Source organism: Sesamum indicum, linkage group LG13 (assembly GCF_026168435.1).
Source record: "Sesamum indicum cultivar Baizhima isolate 11 linkage group LG13, ASM2616843v1, whole genome shotgun sequence".
NCBI lineage: Eukaryota > Viridiplantae > Streptophyta > Magnoliopsida > Lamiales > Pedaliaceae > Sesamum > Sesamum indicum.
In genome coordinates, this window is record NC_142669.1 from 4050759 (window position 1) to 4072358 (window position 21600).

The following is a 21600-nucleotide window of genomic DNA, read 5'->3' on the forward strand; positions in this document are numbered from 1 at the left end:
GGGACGCGGACGGCGAGCAAGGCAACGGCCGCTGACGACGGACACGGACGACACGTGTTAGGTTTTCGTTGTATCACGCACGGCACCATCCCTTTCCCGTGGCGGCGGGACTTGGTGCGGCGCGTGGATGCTCGTCGGGCACACGTCCTGTGGGGGCGCGCGCACACTCGCCCTGTGGGGGTCGGGCGTCGAGCCAGATTTGATTCGGGACTTGTCCATTTTTTTGGGACACGAGCGAAATAAGACACACGAGCTGCGGGTGCGGGTGCTCGCGCTTTGGTAGCCTCTGAGCCGTTACGGACAAAAGAAGGAGGACCGAAAAAATTATAAAATCCAATTTTTCGGAAGAAACGGTAAAAAACGGCCTAGCAAAAAATGGAATACGGAAGAAACGGTAAAAAAAGGTAAAATATTTTTTTATTTCTACACATTATACTAAAAATAAAAGTAAATATTTTACCAGAAAATTCAATTTTCTTAAAATACTTAAATCATCCAAAAAATTACAAAATTGAAAAAGTTAATTTTCTCATATAATTATACAAGAATAGGCAAAATAAATAACATGCTTCAAAAGCAATAAAATCATGTTATAATGCTTATTCACATCGAACCGAGCAATGATACCACTTGAAAGCAACAAAAATCCGAGTGGATAGGCCCGTAATGCGCAAGCGAAAGCCGTAAATAAAAATTGACAAATTAAAAATCAAATTAAATAAAATCATGCTTCCAAGGGTGTACCCTTGGATTTCCTTGGCATTCGATGTAGTTAATTAAGTAAACAATAAACTAAAATAGTGCTTATGGTAAAATTAGAACTAGAAGATGCAAGAAACGTAAATCAAGGATTACCTTTGCTTGATTTACTTCGAACTTTCTTTCGTTGAAGCTCTCTAAAGACACGTCCACACCACACCGGAATATGGAATCTCTTAATTCAATTTGCTGGAAAAGAATAAGGGAGAAAAGATCACACCAAGTGTGTAGAAAAAGGGAGAAGCCGATTCGGAGCTCTAGGGAAGGAAATTTGTGTTGTGTTGTGTTATGTAATTAGTTATTCAAAATAACTAATATATATACCTTGTATGAATGTACTAAAATATGTCGAGGTTCATTCTACAATCCAAAAGGTAATATATTCTTTATTCCAAATAAAGAATGGCTAACATAGCACTTTCCAAAAGTGATAATTGCTAGTCAATTTTTCAACAAGCTTAATTAGGGTGTCTGGTCGATTTTATTAAGATAAAAATACAAGGCCCAATTAATTTTAATTAAATCCAATTTAATTAAAATCTACCTAATTAAGTTCATCATATATTTAATTCAATTAAATACATGAGCCCAATAAGCCTTTATTAATTTATATGTTTGACTTATTAAATAATAAAGGCAAGCCCAATATAAATTAATCCTAGTAATTTATCCTTGGGCTCCATCCAATGGATCTCTGTTATTTGTAAGTAATCCAATTACTTATTGAATTAATTCCTCGTTCCTTCTTGGTATTTTGTGTGTCTCTTTAGGTTCACCTTTCAGCTAGGCTTGGGCTAGTGTCAAACACTATTATTAATTAAATCTAATTTATTTAATAATTCTCGATCAACCCTTGATCAAGAAAGCCCGTCACCATGGATGGCCGTCTAGCAACAGTCCATAGCACTAGAGACTAGGCGAATATCCATGTGAACTTTTAGGCTCTCAAGTCCATACGGGTATGGTCCTTCCGTCTATCATCTCCCGGCATTATTCTAGGGCATGGAATTTGGTGTAGGCTCCCATTCTGGACTAGGTGTCTACGCTTAATATTTGAGATCGCGTTACGCCAAATTGCTCGACATAGGAACCCCTTTTCCTATTTGACCAATAAGTGTGGCCACAGGTTTATAGAGCGTGAACACATCTCCAAGTGCATAGAAGATACCTCTATCGTATACTAACAAGGGACGGATCCTCTTCTTGGAATTCACTGTCCTCGCTACATACCTCGACTGCACTGGTTAAGAGTTATGATGATCGTGTCTGTGACATAGTCACCTCTCGTACAAACCCAAGATATAGTCATTATATGCACGTGACTATCGTGATTCCTCAAGTCTGAGGACTACTCCCGCACTATCGGAGCCGGGATTCGAGCCATACTGACCAAACCTGCAAGGCTTCCATATGAAGACCCCGCGAGTCAGTTCAGTCGATTCGACACCTAGCCAATCGACCCATTAAGGTCGCATAAACATCCAACGTCTGTCATCGATGAAACATGACACTCATCAAATGAATGCGACTCTTAACGCAAGTCTCCATAGGACACTCGATGCTCATTCTCGAGGTCCTCGACTTGGAACATTTCATACTCAACCCTTGGCAGTCGGTTTTAGGACTGCTATCGAATGCGTAATCCAACTGTTGCACGATTGTTAAAATGGTCTGTGGGCTTTGTTGTGATGCTTTAAACAAATGCAAACATATATGTAATGAGCATAAAAAATGAAATGCCAACAGCGAATACTTATTTTATTCACTGAACAGTATTACATAGAATCGAGTTATTATCAGAATGAATTACAAGTATGCCAATCTAATTGGCTTTCAGGTCACCTATTCTAATATTTGTTGTTTGCCATTCGCCAATCTTTATCAAATAATATTAAATTGATCAATATGGTAAGTCTATCAAGTAGGCATTGTGTTTCGTTTTGCTTACCACTGATATAGAACAGGATTTCAATGTCACAACGAAATATCCACACACTGAAAGGTGAAACCCGTGGAGTTAGGTTGTGCATAGCTTTGGCACCTATAAACCAACTCCAAAGGGTCAGTGTGAAACATTCAAAGTCGAGGATCTCAAGATCCTACAGAGACTTGCACTAAGTACTACAGCCGTGTTTCGTCAGTAGAAGACATAAGTCGTTTGTGTAGTTTTAGTAGGTAAGTTGATAAGGTAGTCGGCGGACTGATTTGACTCACTGAAATTGTCATATGGAAGCCTCTTAAGACTTGGTCGGTATGACTGGGATTCTCGATTACGATAGTACAAGATTAGTCCTCGGACTTGAGAAATCACTGTAGTCACGTGCATACTAAGATTATATCTTGGATATGATGAGCGGTGGCCATGTTGTGAGGCATGGTCACTATAGGATTTATCCAGTGCAATCAGAGTTGGTTCAAGGACGGTGGATTCCAAGAGAGGATCTGTCTCTTGTTAGTGTCCGACAGAGAGTCTCCTATTCGCTCTAAGATGGTTTGAAATGTAAAAGTCTTTTGCCAAACCGATTGATCGATCATGGATAGGTTTCCTAGATCAGATCAGTAGATGAAACACGTCTCGCGTATCAAGCATAGTTGTCTAGTCAAAGATGGGAACCGACGCCCAATTCCATGCTCTAGACTAAGGTCGAAAGACGGTTGACAATAGGACCGTACTTGTATGAATTCAGAGCATAAATGTTTATGCCATGTTTCACCTAGTCTAAGTGCCAAGACTGTTGCTAGACGGCCACCCATTGTCACAGGCTATTTCTAATTATGGGATAACCAGAGATAATTTATTAAAATTGATTTAATTATTTGTATTGGTCACACACACCCAATTCTAGCTGAGGGTGAACCTAAAGTGTCACACCCTACCACTATAATGGATGGAATTAATTCCAGAAGAGTCGGATTAATAAATTAATTTTGGAAGAGAATAAATTATTGGATCGTTTATTTAGACCAATGCAACGGATGAATGACATGAAGTTTAATTAATTGGATTAATTAAAATTTAAAGTTAGCCATTAAAATTAATTGGATTAATTTTATTGGGCTTGGTCCGATTTGAAAATTGGATTTATAAATTAAAAGAGAGATAATAAAAGGCTTGGATCCTTTACTTGGATTAAATGATATTTTAATGTTGAGCTTATAAATTAAACTAGGTTTGATATAAAATTCATAAGATGTGGTCTTGATTTAATTTTAATTAGTCAAGCCCGGTTCTTTAAAATGCAAGCCCTAGGCCTTGGTTAGACCATGGCTAGGTTAACTCCTCCTTGGGTGTGGTGTGGACAAATTGGTGCTTTCAGGTGCATCAAAATCAGTCACAAGGTGGCTTAAAAGTATTACATGATTGTTAGAGTCTTGCTAGGTCAAGACTCCATGGTGTAGTGTGACTAGGTCACATATAAAACACTTAAAATCAACCCTAGCCGTCTAAGAAGCTGCATGTAGACCTCACCCATGAAATTTTACTCTCTCCCTCTCTAAAAACTCTCTCATGATCTTAGAGATCGAAACAGAAACAAGGATCAAACGTTAATCAATAATGTTATTGATTCTTGTGCTTCTGTGGTGGTTTTGCTAGTACAAAATCCCCACATCCTTTTAGTGGTCATCTGTTATTCTTTGGAGGATCTCCAGATCGAGATCTTGCCATGGACGGATCCAAAAATAGAAGCAGAGGAATCAGCGCATGTCGCCGAACAAGAAGGACAACGAGGGTAAATTCCATTTACTTTTATGCTTCTCGTTTTTGTTATATTTTTCTATGGTCCTTGTTTTCTATTTTACACCGAACGCTCGGTAAAAGATCAACGGTACACCTCATTATTGGGATTTAATTGTTTGCTTTAATCATAATTATTTTACTTTTTTGCGCTTCCGCGGCGCTTCCTGGGCCGATGCACTCCCTTCAACGTTAGGGACCTTCTAAATTGACAAAGGCCTCCATTCTAAAAAAATTACTATATAGGGCTTGCCAGGAGACTTTCTGAAGTAGTATTATTAGAAGCTTATTGAAGAGATTGTACCATTATTTATTTGGCTAAATACCCGAGGTATCCAAGATACTTTTATATTTATTGACAACAACAAGCATTCTTCACTAACAGAAGCACTACTTTGTCTGCTGGGACACAGTATGTCACTATTTCAATTTTTGTATGTGCGGCCACTGCGTGCCGTAGATCATATTTTAGATGAAGGGTGTACGTAAAATTCTAGAACCTACCAACACGTATAAGTATTGGCTCTCCCGCATCAGGTACAATTTTTGCTACCTAAAATCTTAACACTCGTTCTCTATGGGACCTTGAGCCCCATATTAACTTGAACGTTGGAGAGCCATCATTGGAACCCATGTTGATTGGCCTTAACACTCTCTTGTTTTGCAGAATTTAGCACACCTCTGAAAGCATATTTCGAGTATTAGGAGTAGTATAGACCTTAAACATTCAATATAGTGATATACTTATAGCAGATACCTTACTAAATGTTCTATGTATAATAATATTTTATATATATGCATATAATTTTATATAAATGTATATATATACATACACACTGACACACATATATTGCTATTTTCTCCAGTTCTTTCTCTAACATATTTTATATTTATATCATATATAAATAGAGTAATGTGTATCCAATTTTGACGTGAATAGATTATCCTTCTCATATATAATGCTGTTCTTAGGGATAAGAACGTTAGACAGATAATATACTTGAACCTAAAATTGAAAAAAAATTATCGATCATCCTCACTTATATATATATATATAAATAACCAATAAAAGACATATTAGAGATCAAGGTAGAAAATGCAGATGTCTATATATATATATATAAATTTGCTTATATGTGTATGGTATGTATATATTATACATGTGTATGTATAATAGATATAAATGTATTTCGTATTAATTTTTTTACAAAAATTATATATATCAAAAAATATCTTTAAAAAAGTAATTAAGAGTGACCATTCTAAAAGTGAAAATTTTTGTAGTTCAACAAACTTATAACATATTACTGGATAATAAAATTTAAGTAATGTGATCGTAGAGTAATTTTATTAACTCAAAGTAATATATCAATCATCAAAATTTAAATTTAATGACACAATTAATTAATTTATGTACATAATAAGTAATATTAATATACACTTTAGTAAAATAAAATAATATAAAAATACATTTATGTTTTTATGATAAACTAGAAATTTTCATGTTTCTTCTTGATGTAAGAAATTAAGTCACAGAGTAAACATTTGACGAATCAACAAAAAAACTTGAAGGAAATACAAAATATTTCTTTTTAGAGTGTTCAATCTAAATCTTTCGAGATCTTTTAACGCTAAATTAGGCTGGTTGGACAAGCATTTAAAGAAGTATGGTACGCAAGTAAAGAAACATTACCTATAGTTCAAAAGCAAGTTTATAGCTTCTACCATTTTGGTGGGAATAATAGTTGTAAAAACGTTGTAAGTTTAGTTCTTCAAAATTGAAAGTATTTGAAGCAAAATTTAAAAGTGAAAAAAAAAAAAAACAGTTGAAATTGGACTATTTTGATAAACAACTTTACACTTATATTTTTTTCAAATAAATTGCAGAAGTTGGAAGGGATCGCTAGTTATACATTCGGACGTAAATCAACTTAATTTTTAAATAGTACAAAATAAAAATTTCTAAAGTATTTTTTCAACGAATTTTCAGCAATATACTAATAAAAATTTATTTTATGCTCTTGCAAACACCTTATGTATATTGAGGCAATCCAATATGAACACATACATATGCATTTTTTTCCTATATATGCACTGTTGGCAAAATTGTATTTTTAGTTAGGAATCAATACTTTTAGTCCTTTAAATTAAATAAATATTAAAATGATTCCAAAATTCACAAAGTCGGGCATATTTAGTCCACTGCTTTATGGAATTTTTAAAAATAGTATCAAAATGGAAAAATCTAGATACATTTAGTCCTCTACTTTATGAGATTTGTGGGAATAAATGTGTCATGTTTTCCCAATTTTTCGACCATTTTGAGAATTTCGTAAAGTATATGACTAAATTTGTCGGGTTTTCCAAATTTTATAAGCATTTTAAAAATTCTGTAAGATAGAGAATTTAAAGTGTTGAACTCCTATCCTATGGAACTAAAACTGTAATTTGGGCATGCACTATTTTGTAATTCAAGAAAAGAGAGACTAAAACATTCCATCATAGCTTAGTTGAATTTTGTAGAAATTTCAAGTTAGAAGACAACATCTCCATTCTCAAATCAGTATGGAGAAGGATTAATCATCATTCGTCAACAAGAAAAATATAATGGAAGCTAGTGTATAAATACAAGAGAAAGGAATCTAGCTAACAAACTAATAACCAACCAAATCTAGGAATAACAGAAAAACTCTAACAAATAGATTAATAATATAGAAAAGGACAAAAGAGCAAAACTGTAAAGAAAAGACAAAAAAAAGGACGTAGCTAGCGACCTACAGGCTGAGGTCGTAAGTGACCTGAAGAGCAGCGATGCAACCTCGAGGACTTCCACATTCTTCACAGCCCCCCCCCCCCCCCCCCAAGCTGGAGCCAAGGAAGAGAGGCCCAGCTTGGGAAGGAAGCGAGCAAAATCTGCAGCAGTGAGGTGATTTAGTAAAGAGATCGGCGACCTGAGCAGAACCGGGAATGTGAGAGGGAGCAATGAAGCCAAGTTTGAACTGATTGTAAACGAGGTGGCAGTCGATCTCTAGATGTTTGGTGCGCTCGTGAAAAACAGGGTTGGCCGTAATGTGAAGGACAACCTTGTTGTCACACCAGAATGGGATCGGGAGCAAACTAGGAATGTCGAGGTTGCGGAGTAGGAAAGTGATCGAACGGAGCTCGCTCACGGTGGAAGCCATGCTACGATACTCCACTTCGGCATAGGACCTCGAGACCGTGGCCTGCTTCTTAGTCTTCCAGGAGATGAGAGATGACCCAAAGAAGATACAAAAACCAGTGATGGAAAGGCGAGAATCCAAGCACGACACCCAGGATGCATCAAAGTAACCACAAGTGGTTCTGAGCCAGAGGAAGGGAAGAAGAGACCAGTGGGGGATGTACCTTTAAGATATCGAAGGATGTGAAGCGTAGCAGAACAGTGAGAGGTGCTAGGTGATTGTGGGAACTGACTGAGCTGTTGAACAGTGAAAAACATATCAGCAATTTGTTGGTGAGCGCAATGTTCCACTGAATTAAAGCTTGCTTGATTCCTTATAAAGACCTCTATAATATGTAGACATAGCCAGGCGCACATCAGGTAAGCCCTCAGGTGAATCCATGTACACATCCTCATCCAGAAATCCATGAAGGAAGGCATTGTTTATATCCATTTGGCACATGAGCCATGAGCGGGAGGCTGTCAAAGATAAGAAAATTCGGACAGTAACGGATTTGGCAACAGGAGAAAAAGAATCAAGATAGTCAACTCCGTCAATTTCCCTATAACCTTTGGCCACATGGCGGGCCTTGTAGCGATCTAGCGATCTATCTGGGTTCAAATTTAATTTGTGCACCTAACGCGACCCGATAGGTCGCTTCCCCGGAGGCAATGGTGCAAGAGTCCAAGTGTGGTTAGCAGCCAAGGCCGCATGCTCCTGGTTCATGGCATCCACCCAGTTCGAATCCTTGCACACCTGAAGATAAGTCTTTAGCTCCTGTAAAACAGATAAGTTGGCAAGAAAATGTATATGTGCAGCATTAAAGGATGTGGGATGGCAGGTAGAGTGAATTGAAGAACAATGACACACATAATCCTGAGGCCAAGATGGATTAGAGGTGACTCTCTGCGACCTGCGAGGTTGACCAGGGGAAACAGGAGCTATCGATGTATGTAGTTGAGGAGTGTGGGAGATGGAGGAAGAACGACTTGGACTGCGACCCAAATCAGGAATGGAGGAGGAATCCCAGTAGCGAATAGAGACGGGAGGTTTTGTTTGGAAAGGAAATGAGAGTTCATAGAAAATCACATCTCTAGAAGTGGACAATGTTTTTCAACCGATATCATAGACCTTGAATGACCTTTTTTAGTGACAATATCCAAGGAAAACGCATCTAGTAGCTTGCTCATCGAATTTGTATTTGTAAGGTCGAATCTTGGTTGCATACCACAAACACCCGAACACCTTTAGCTGAGAAAGGTCAGGTGATTTGTTATAGAGAACCTCAAATGGTGACTTCCAATTGAGTATCGGTGTAGGTAGTCTATTTATGAGGTAGGTCGCTATGAGGATAGATTCTCCACAGAAGTGTCTAGGCAAGTGTGACTGGAAGAGTAAGGGGCGAGCTACTGCGATGAGAGGTGTGACTGGAAGAGTAAGTGTCTAGGCACGTTTGTGCTTACGTTCAACCACCCCATTCTGTTGTGGTGTGTATGGATAAGAGGTTTTATGTATTATACCATGTGACCGGAAGAGAGATTGACAATGAGAATTGACGAACTCAGTCCCACTGTCCTAAATGATGACCTGAATGGATTTTTGGAACTGAGTTTGCACCATTACGAGGAAGTTATATAAGACTTAAGGTGTTTGTGATTTATATTTAACAAGAAAGGTCCACGTTGCTCAACTATAGTCATCTACCAGGGTGAGGAAATAATGGCAACCAGTGAGCGAGCTAATGCGATAAGGCCCCCACAAGTCAATGTGTAATAGTTCGAAAGGGGAAGATGATCTGGTAGTGCTAATCGAAAAAGGCAATCTTTGCTGCTTTGACAAAGGACAAATGTCGCAATCATGATTAAAAGAAACTGAACAATGTTTTATTTCAGGAACATGGATATGTTTGATTGCAATGGGTGACGGATGACCCAACCTTTTTGTGCCACAAAAAGCAATCACTATTGTTGAAATACAGAGCAAGTAGTGTGAACAAAATGACGAATGACATTAGGATCGAAGTAGGTCGCATCTAAGCGATATAGATTTCTAACTTGCTTGCCTATCGCTATGACGTGCTTAGTCTTGTAGTCCTGAAAGAGGCAATAAGATAGGTGAAAAACAACTTCGATCAGTAAAGACGAACAAATTTTGTGGACGGACAGGAGATTGAACTGAAAAGATGGCACCAAGAAAACATCTATGAGTGACAGATCGAGAAGTTCCATCGGGTAAGTGGACAAAGGTCGGATGAGCGAGAGGAGAGAGATTATCAAAAGTGCAAGTACTGCCACATATATGATTAGTTGCCCCCGTATCTATGATCCAAGAGGACAAAGAGGTATGCGCAGAAACAGTAAGATCTTGATTTATACCTGCAAAGTCATCAATGTGTGCCAGGTTGCCTCGTGTAGGAGGCTGCATGGTATTTCGCATCAATGCAAGCAGCTCCTAAAGTAGCTCCTCTTTCGTGATCGTTTGTGCCAGATCGCCCTTCTCATTTGCGACCTACAGGCAAAACCTCTGTTGCCGCTTCCCTCCTTCTTCCTTTTATCTATGAGCTCTTTTCAGGTGTCCAATGCAACTTAAAATAGGTGCTCTAATTGTGCCCGGTTCTCTAACAATGCGTGCAGTACAGTGATTGCTTGTCAGTACCAATTTTCTTCCTCTCAGGTCGCATTCCACTCCTCTCAGGTTGCATTTCCTGCCTTATATGTAAGGCTGTGCTTTCAACCTCAACGATCTCCATCTGGACCTTTTTCTGCTTCTCCACAATTTGTCTAATAGCGTAGGCCTTGTTAATGGAAGGAACCAGCTCCATGACCAGCAATTGATGTCGTACAATCTCAAAAACATCGTTGAGCCCCATCAGAAATTACATCAGCTGTGTGAAAGCAGCTAAGTCCTCCACTGCCTTCCAGGCCCCACAGGTACACCCGTTGCATGTGCACTGAGGCGTTGGGTTCAGTTCTGCCATTTTGTCCCACAATCTCTTCATATTCGTAAAATAGGATGAAAGGGGGAGATTACCCTGTGTCATAGAGCAGATTTCTCTCTGAATTTGGTACAACTGAATTTGCTAGAATTTATGGTGTAAGTAGAGGATATGGCCGAGAGGAGGCGGCGAAGCAATAGGAAAAAGGTGTGTAGAGCTACAAAATATGTGCATTATATATGGTTTTATATTTAGAGTGTTTTGTTTTCTTTTGGGAGATAAAAAGACAAAAATAAAGATAAGTAAATACGTGTTAGAAATAGTATGTCAGTTTGGATTTATATTTTAATATAACTTATGTAAAATAGTTGTTGTAAGTTTGGTTTTGTATCTTGGAATAAAAAATTCACTGTTTATTGTGAAATCATGTCTCTTTTATGTGAATTTATAATTAGGGTTAGTTACATTTTAATATCAGAACTATGGTTGTTTTACACTTTGACATTTAAACTTTTTTTTTTGATCAACTTACCATTTTAACTTTATGAAATTTTGCACTTTGTAATTTATAACTATTTCTCAACCATTTGTTTTGTAAAAAACAAAATCACATGAAATGCACATGTGATACTTAAAGGTTATATAATGTGATATTAAATACATATGAATAGTCTGTAATATTTTATCCGCAGAAAGATCAATACAATGACGATCATATATGGCAAAGTGCAAATTTCGCAAAATTGAGATGGTAAATTGACACAAAAAATAAGTTTCGGTGGCAAAGTGTAAAAATAGACATAGTTCATATGGTAAAAATATAATTTACCCTTTAAATACTAAATATTGTTTTACTTGTAGGTGGATTGAACTGTATATATTAATATATATATAATTTTGTATGAAAAATCATACTCAATTTATGTTTTATTTCATAAATAATAAATATATATTTAATAAATAATTTTATGCACATTGGTAACGGGCTAAGAATTTATTTTGACGTTCTATTAGAATTACTAAATTTAAATAGACTACTTCAACAATATATCTGATGAATTTATTTAAATAATTTAATATTATAATGTTTTTATGAATTAGTAAAAACACACAACCAAAATTAGTTATTTTAAGGCCACATTATTTAATAAATAGTATATACTTAAATTAACTGTAGCATGTTAGAATGGATCTAAGTTAATTACACCATATCTATAAATATGTGAAGATTTGAATAGAATAGAGTTAATAAATTGTATCATACTGTAGATTTTAACAAATACATGTAGTTACTGCTATCTTGATGGCTCAACTCATTCGTCTATCAATTTCTCGGTATTTCGGAAATCAATAATATCCAGGTTTAGTATAGTGCCATATGGATGTAAGGGCTGGAGCATGGTCGTCGCCCAAGGTGTATTTCAGGCACTCTTTCTGGATTTCTCCCTGGATTTTCCTTTAGCCTGGTTCCCACAAACATTGGAGTGGCATTAGTGTGGATATCCATGCTTTCCCTCATCGGTTGATTCTGTGGATGATCATTAGAAGGCAATCAGCTATTATAGTCTGAAAGAGATTAGAGGAATCGCATCGGTAAATGCCCCTACCCTCCACCCATCGAATGAACTGTGCAGGGAATCCACATAAGTGTAGAACTGCTAGGAGGAAATCCCATTCTACTGTGTCATAGGCTTTCCGAATGTTCACTTTAAGCGCACATCGTAAAGGCGAGACAGCAGATCGGCTAGGAAAAACTATTAAGATACACTTTATCGGAGATAGATACTTCGAAGGAAGTAGATCAGAAAATGCTAGAGAATATGCACAGGCTCTTTTCAGCCTTGAATTAAGAAGTATTTGCGCAATAGATGAATATATCTATTGGTTCCGCAAGTATTTCATCCAGAGTGGAGTAGCAACAGAAGTAGCAGCTCCAATGTTTTTCGCAAAAATATGTAGTCAATGGAGGGAAATGTTAATCCAGTCATGCAAAGTACCTAAAGGACAGCTACATTCAGTGGCGCGAAGAATGTCTTTACTCAAAGACAAATTGAAGGATTGTTGTTATCAAGCATCCATCCAGAAAAACATGAAAAGACTGAGAGGTAAAATCAAACGAACTCCTCTCTATTGTGATAACATTGATTTTCCAACTATTATAGGAAAATCAAGCGAGCCGAGGAAAAGGAGGAAGCAAAATAGTGACTCCTACCCTAGGAGTTCCAAAAGAACCTTTTCCCGACGGAGATCATGGTTGTCCAAGTCCAAAGCTAGAACATATAAATCTTGACAGAGAACAAGACCTACAAGGGTATCATCTCAAGGATCTAGACGAACAGATGCAAGATCCACTGGAAGAACCCCTGCATGAAGAACTTTCAAACAAGCCCATACCCGAGCCAATCAAAGTTTCAAAGACTACAATTGCTGGACTTGCGGAGCAATAGGACATATATCTCCCGCTCGCAGAAACGTGGTGAGTTGAGTAAATTTGAAGCCACGGATGATATTCTAGATGCAGTTTACTATGGCGATATGGTACCCATGTACCAATTCGAAGATCTTCCATCAGAAGAAAGCGCCTACGAGGAGGAAATAGAGACTGTTTCGGATGGATCTTCAACCGAGTCAGAATAAGTACAACAAGGGAGATGGGCTACAAAGTTCCGAAAGCCTATCAGGGTTCTTTTCCAGAATGACGATGTCAAATAAAACCATGGAAAGACTCATGCGACAAGATTCCAACCTCAACCCATACGATGAATTTAAGATTAGAAGAATCGGGAAAGTCCTGAACCAGATAGGATTATACCAAAGGAAGCATCACATAATCTACAAAGTATGTTCAGGAGAGTATTCTATACCAATGGAACTTACTGAAGAAGAAATTCTTGAAGAATTACGTAAGCTTAGAGAAGAAGTAGCTATTACTATGAAATGGATCCACATAGGAACTATTGAAGTAGTAATAAAAGCGACTTTTAAGGAAGGAATTGATTAAGAATATATTTATCAATAATGGATAGAAGAATCAATAACCTAAGAGACGGTTGTCTTGGAACAATGATAGGTAATTTGTATGTATGAAAATTAATATTTGGCATTCATCATAGGATTGCATACAACCTAGTAGATCAAGATTTTAGTAGAGTCTTAACCCTTCATCAAGATTTCAAAAGACTAATGAAAGAAGGTAATAGACCATGAAAGTATTCTGCTTGACTATGCTACACAAAAGCAAATCTCCACTGCATAAAATCGAGAAGATTCAAGCAGAAAGTAGAAGTTGTTGCATGCCTAACCACATAAGCATCATACCATCATCTTCATTTAAAGTGATTGTAACAATTAGGCTCGGGCTGGAATACCTTCGAAAATTCCTCATCTCGTACTTGCAACTTGTTCTGCACACGAACCTTGATACGTGACAAAGTTTCACCAACATTGATCATCAATAAAAATGGCTTGCCAAGAGTTTTAATTGGCTGCCAGAAGCAAAATGAATATATAAGATTTAAAAGGAAGAAAATGAAAGAGATGCACTTGCAGTTGAAATAGAGAGGTAGAACGAGTACAAATATCTGAGGAAAACTATGAAGTAACGAATTGAAAATACTACCGTCTGGTTTTGAGCATCCTCATGCATGAAGTGACACACATGAATCAAACATTTACTTGGGCCAAGAAATTTCTCTTCCTCTGGAATCTGTAATGAGAAATTATAAAAGTGGAGAAATTATTGATATTAAAGATGAACATATGGAGAAGCCAATTTTATAGGAAAAAGTGTCGTAGCCTATCAAAGACACAGTACTAACATGGAAAGCAATTAGCAAGATATTTTTATTATGTGTATCACCTAAAAAACGAAAGCATTTATATACATAGACACACATATTTATAGAGATAGAAACAGACATCCTCTGCTCGTAAAGTCCAATGATTGTCATTTATTGCTGCGATCTTATCACTATTAGGATATATCTGTAGGAACTTGGAGTTTCAACAACTTAAAAAAATAAGCATAGAAGGCTAGACATAAGGAATTTCTAACATCCATTTGGAAACACAATATACAATTTACTAAGTGAAGACCACATGGGCAAAATACAAAAACCTAGCAAGTACTGAGACTCAACTTCCAAGTCAGAGTGCATATCTCCGACACGTCCAATTTGTGTGTAGTCAACCCATACAAGATTTTTCAGCATAAAATAAATTGATTTTAACTAATTAAGTTGGATTACTAAGTAAAAGTTTAGAAGAATATTATTTTGGTATTAATATTAGTAAACTAATGAATGAAACAAAAAGAAGATGCAATAATTCAGCACCTTATAGATCTTGTGCGATAATACTTCCATCAACCTGAGCCCTGCATTTGGACGAGAAAGTTTCACCTGTTTAACTTAAACATTGCAACAGTTAAAAATCATATAACGCTATGTTATGCGACAAATCTTAGAATTCTAGGAACACACACACACAAACTCCCAGTAATAACTTGTCTGCTATATTACCTTCTCCTTGAGATGCTCAAGCACATCACCCATAGTGCTTTCTCTTGGCAACCTAATACTGTGAGTTTCCAGCTATATATGTAAAACAAATAAGATATTTAATGTTTGCTAAATATATATGTATGCACTTGTATAGGAGCATAAAGTCCAATTATGAATGAATACTCACTTCAGAGTTTGCCGCATAGCTGAAAGCTGGTTTGAGGATTCTCAAAACTCTTGCAATTCTTGTAGAGGTATATCCACTACTTCAAAGTACAGAATATCAGAAAGATGAACAAGAAAGTAATGCTTTGTTACTTTCACACCCTCATCAAATGAACCCTGGCTTCGAGTTGTATGAATGCGTATTTGATCGTAATGCAGCAGCATCTCTAACAAGTTTTCTATTCCTCGGTATCTTAGAGGATGAGCTTTTGGTCGCTGAGAGTAGATATTGTGTGATGTAAGCCACAGTTTGGACGGATCATCGACTCTGAGTTGCTATGCTACTCTCTTAACAACTTCATCATATGAATCAAGCTTTGACCTTCACAATTAGTGAAATTTGAATAACAGCATTAAGTGGATCAATATTACCAATCATAACATAGGAAATTACACTCTAGAATTAAAAGTCCGTATTTTATTGAACTCACAGTTGTAAACAAAATTCATCCTTTTCAGGGCTTTCCAAGGAGCGAAAGTGGATAACCTGTAGAATTACAAAACAAAAAAGTCAGGATATATTAGATGAAAGTAAGAAGCATCACTTCATTGCTTTAACAAGAAGGTAGTTATGGGAAAAAAGAATACTTTTAGAATTAGAACCACTATTTTGGAGTCATTGAAAGGAAATAGATGTTATGAATGGGGTACATTGAGTAACTAATAGTGTCCAGGTATGCACATGCACATGCACACTAAGATAATGGGAATCAAGACCAGGTGCAAGAGAAAGAGCAAAAATTTTAAAGAGTCGTGGAAGATATTATGATGAGATCACTCGATAATATTATACTCCGATATAATTCATTGTTTCCCCGAGATGACAATGTACAAATTTTATATTTTGTATATTTTTAAGCAAATAATAGCATCAAATACCAAAATACTTCAATAGGTAAAACCGTTTGTAGTGAAACAAATAATACAGGCTAGGAAAGTAATTAATTTTTCTTTCTTCAGGTAATAAACGTATACAATAGTCAATATGAGGAACAACATGGACAATGTGATAAAAAGTACCATTTCAAGGAGGAGATATGCAAAGAGAGAAAATAAAAGAGAACTCGAAGAGCAATAAAGCACACAAACATAGGCATCACACTAAGATAACGAGAAACAAGGAGCAAGAGAGGGGGAAATAGAAAGAGCGAAGAATTTCAAAGAATCATGGAAGATAATATGATGAGATCTATTGGGAATTTATCCACAAAGTGATGAACCCAAATAAAACAATAACTACTGAGATAATGGTGGATTTGAAACCCTTATACAATAATTTCAGATCAAATGAACCTCGACTTAGAGTTGTATGTATGCATACTTGGTCGTAATGCAGCAACATCTCTAATAAGTTTTCTACTCCTCGATATCTCATAGGATGAGCTTTTGGTCGGTGAAAGTAGATATTGTGTAATGTAAGCCGTAGTTTGGAAGGATCATCGACTCCGAGTTGGTAGCGAGAAGGATCATCGACTCCGAGTTGGTTCGCTACACTCTTAACAACTCCATCATATGAATCAAGCTTTGACCTTCACAATTAGTGAAATTTGAATGCAGCGTTAAGTGGATCAATATTACAAATTATAACATAGGAAATTACACTCTAGAATTAAAAGTCTGTCTTTTATTGAACTCACAGTTGTAAACAAAATTCATCCTTTTCCGGCCATTCCAAGGAGCGAAAGTGGATAATCTGTAGAATTACAAACAAAAAAAGTAAGGATATATTAGATAAAAGTTAGAAGCATCACATTATTGCCTTAACAAGAAGGTAGTTACGGGGAAAAAGAATACTTTTAGAATTAGAACCATTATTTTTGGGTCACTGAAAGGAAATAGATGTTATGGAAGGGGTACATTGAGTAACTAATAGTTCCCAGGTATGCACACGCACATGCACACTAAGATAATGGGAATCAAGACCAGGTGCAAGAGAAAGAGCAAAAATTTTAAAGAGTCGTGGAAGATATGATGATGAGATCACTCGATAATATTATACTCCGATATGATTCATTGTTTCTCGGAGATGACAATGTACAAATTTTATATTTTCTATATTTTTTAGCAAATAATAGCATCAAATACCAAAATACTTCAATAGGTAAAACCTTTTGTAGTGAAACAAATAATACAGGCCAGGAAAGTAATTGATTAGGCTTTGTTCAGGCAATTAAAGTATACAATAGTCAATATGAGGCACAACATGGACAATGTGATAAAAGGGACCATTTCAAGGAGGAGATATGCAAAGAGTGAAAATAAAAGAGAACTCGAAGAGCAATAAAGAACACAAACATAGGCATCACACTAAGATAACGAGAAACAACGAGCAAGAAAGGGGGAAATAGAAAGAGCGAAGAATTTCAAAGAATCATGGAAGATAATATGATGAGATCTGTTGGGAATTATCGACAAAGTGATGAACCCAAATAAAACAATAACTACTGAGATAATGGTCGATTTCAAAACCCTTATACAATAATTTCAAATCAATGAAATAAAGAAAGAATAACAAAAAAATAGCGATATGGAAAGCAGTAAAGTAACCGGCTCAGGAGCAAAATCTGGCAACCGAATGCCCAAGCGCCACCACCGGCCGATAACCCTCATGGTTGCAAAAACCCCACAAATCCACCACGACACAAAGATCCACAAAGTGACCAGTTAGGCTTCATTTAGAATAACTCAAAATTCCACTAAGAAGTGTCTTTCACACTCAGCAAATATTCTGACAAAGTACTTCCCAAAAAAAGGGGTTTTAGTTGTGTATTTGTTCTATCTTTTAAAACCATAGAAGACCAATATGTATATACATAGATAGAACACAGAGAACAGAAATAGAAAGAGGTGACATGATGAGAGAATTTCAAGAGCATTGGAAACTTGAGAGGAACAAAACCAGAGATAGAAAGGAGGGAGAGGATGAGGCATCGGCTGAATAGTGGAAAAATAGGGTTAAGTAGTGATTTAGGGTTAAGCAGAAGTAGGGTTGGTTGGGTCACGTAATGGGCCAGCCAGCAAGTGGGTTGCCATCCAAGTTGGGGGGGCGTGGGCCAAAAAATCCAACAATATCATTGGATAATATAATATTATACTCCAGAATGAATCATGCTTTCTTGGAGAGACAATGTACATGTTTTATATTTTCTATAATCATGAGTTGAATAATTGCATCAGATATCCAAATACTTCAATAGGTAAAACTTTTTTATGAAACAAATAATATGGGCTAGGAAAGTAATTTAACTACGCTATCTTTAGGTAGCTTATACAATAGTCAATATGCAGCACATCACTGAACATGTGATAAAAGGAACTATCTCAAGTAGGAGAAACACGTAGAGAAAAATAAAAGATAATTTCGAGAGCAAGCAAGAACGCAAATGTCTAATATGGCAGTGCAACAAATGGGTTGTACATCTTAAGAGATTTGCAGCATATGGTGCTTGCAATAGCATGCTCCAATGTGGCAAATATGAGTCTCATCTATGTTAGTCATCTTATTGCTATTTTTAAGTATAAAATTCAAGTAAAAACATATATTGGATAAGCATAAACTCGAGACAGCTAGAGATATGATTTTCAGTCAAATGCAAAGCTACTATATGAAGTCTAAAAAATTATAAATAACTATTGATATTACACTACAAAGGGGACCTATAGAAGAGAATTTGAGTGAGAAGTAACTATTTGAAAGAATAACAAGAACAACATCTATTAGAGATATGCTCTCAAGGTTAGAAGGAAGTATGCACGTGCATGCTCATCTGCACCTAGGTCCAAATGGATGAATGTATAAAGTGAGTTTTGACATAAATGCGCATCCACATCTACGTCGGGATGGAGGAACACATGAAGTGAGCTTGACGTAAATGCTTATCCGTATCTAGGTCTGGAGGGAGGAACCTGAGCTTGTCGTAAATGCTCATCCACATCTAGGTTTGGAGGGAGGAAAACATGGAGTAAGTGTGACGTGCATGCTCATCCGCATCTAAGTTTAGGGGGAGGAAGGTGAGAAAAAAATGACCTTGTCTTGCATGGTAATTTGCGTCTAGGCCTAGATGGTGTAAGTGTGACGTACATGCTCATTCGCATCTAACTCCAGATGGAGGAAACTGAAAAAGTAGTGAGCATGATGTGCATGCTCTCCCATGTTTAGGTTTGGAGGGAGGAAGGTTGAGAAAGAAGTCAGCTTGACTTGCATGCTCAACCATGTCTAGGTACGGAGGGAGGAAAGCAAGAGAGGTTTCATATTTCTCTAAATTTGAATAACCAAAAAATTGCAATAAAATTGAAATTTGTACATGGTTTTCAGTCTCATCAAATGAAACCTCCTTCAAAAGATTTTTTGGTTGAAGGTCAGAGAATAACTAGGAAACACCCAACATATTTAACATATTCCTACAAAACAAGTGTTGAAGTTGATCATCTCCATTTGCAGCAGCAATCTGAGCAGCAACAACAGCTAAACCAGCAACAGCAGCACCTTGAGGAAGTAGACGCAGACATTGGCATTTTGGATGCTGGATGAGACGTTTTAATTAAATCGCATTTGGGAAACACGTCTTCTTTATTTTGTTTCTTCTGTTACTTATGTGCTCTGCCTTGTCATTTATTCAAATTGTCATTCGGCCAACTCATTGCCCATATAGATGCGGAGCTACAGGCCTTAGAAGCCAACCATACCTGGAAAGTCGCCCTTTTGCCGCTGGGTAAACGCACCATCGATTATAAGTGGGTTTTCAAAACTAAGCTACGTGCAGGCGGATCATTGAAGAGGTACAAAGCACGCCTTGTAGTTAAGCGCTTCAACTAGATTGAGGGCATCGACTATACAGATAGTTTTTCGCGAGTGGCGAAGTCTGTGACTGTGCGTATTTTTCTTGCCATTGCCGCTGCTCATGCTTGGCCTATTCAGCAGTTAGACATTAACAACGCATTTCTACACGGTTATCTTGAGGAAGACATATTCGTGTTGCCCCCTAAAGGATATGATGTTCCTCTTAACTTGGTGTGCAAATTACAGCGATCTTTATACAGCTTAAAGCAGGCTTCACGCCAGTGGAATGCAGAGTTCACTTTGAAGCTTGTTGCTTATGGATTCGCTCAATCTGTCCATGATCACTGCTTATTTGTCAAGCCTTCTTTCTCGAGTTTTATGGCTTTACTTGTCTATGTAGACGATATTCTCATTATAGGTCCCTCTCTTCATGATATTCATCAGGTAAAGCAGTATCTTCACAAATTGTTCACTATTAAAGACATGGGAGATGCGAGGTACTTTCTCGGACTTGAAATCGCTCGTCGTACTTCAGGTCTTTATGTGGCATAGACGAAATATGCGATGGACATTATCAAGGACATTGGGTTGGCTCAAGCAAAATCTGCGTCTAGTCCATTTCCCTCTGGTTTGAAGCTAGCTACTATCTCTGGTCCCAATTTCTTGCATCGTGATTCTTATCGAAGATTGGTTGGCCGATTACTTTATCTTGGCTTTACACGACCGGATATTTCCTACTTAGTACAACAGCTTAGTCAGTACCTAAATCAACCTTGTGACTCGCATTGGAAGGTAGCATTGCATGTGGTTCGTTATCTCAAGGGATCTCCATCCAAAGGACTGTATTTTCGAGGTAGTAATTCCTTAGCTCTTCGTGTATTTTGTGATGCCGATTGGACGTCCTGCCCGGAGTCTAGGCGTTCTCTCACAGGATACTGTATCTTCCTCGGTGATGAGTTGGTGTCGTGGAAAACCAAGAAGTAGTCCACCGTTTCTCGTTCCACTACTGAGTCTGAGGTTCGACTGTTTGTGAACTTCGTTGGATATCATACATTCTCTCTGATTTCAACATTCCTATCTGACTGCCTATTGATTCATTTTGTGATAATAAGGCCGTGTTAAATATTCTAGCTAACCTGGTCTTTCACGAGCGTATGAAACACATCGAATTATACTGTCATCTCGTTCGAAATACCTTCAAGGATGGTTTTAATTCTCCTTCCTTTGTTCATGGTTTTATGCAATTGACTGATGTATTTACAAACGCTTTACCCTTGAACATGTTCATTTCTCTTACCTCCAAGTTGGGCCTGGTGTCTCTCGATCCCCGTCCCACTTGTGGGGGGGGCTGTTGAAGTTGATCATCTACATTTGCAGCAGCAATCTGAGAAGCAACAATAGCTAAACCAGCAACAGCAGTAGCTTGAGGAAGTAGACGCAGACATTGGCATTTTGGATGCTGG

At 37.2% G+C, this 21600-nt stretch overlaps 1 long non-coding RNA gene across 1 annotated transcript; it reads right to left on the reverse strand.

Moving 5' to 3' along the window:
* Positions 1–16657: 16657 nt before the first annotated feature.
* On the reverse strand, positions 16658–18257 carry LOC148784399 (uncharacterized). Its single transcript, XR_016063808.1, has 3 exons — positions 17905–18257; positions 16995–17050; positions 16658–16886 (listed from the first exon to the last, which is right to left on the reverse strand). It is a non-coding gene; the product is annotated as an uncharacterized LOC148784399 (long non-coding RNA).
* Positions 18258–21600: the final 3343 nt, after the last annotated feature.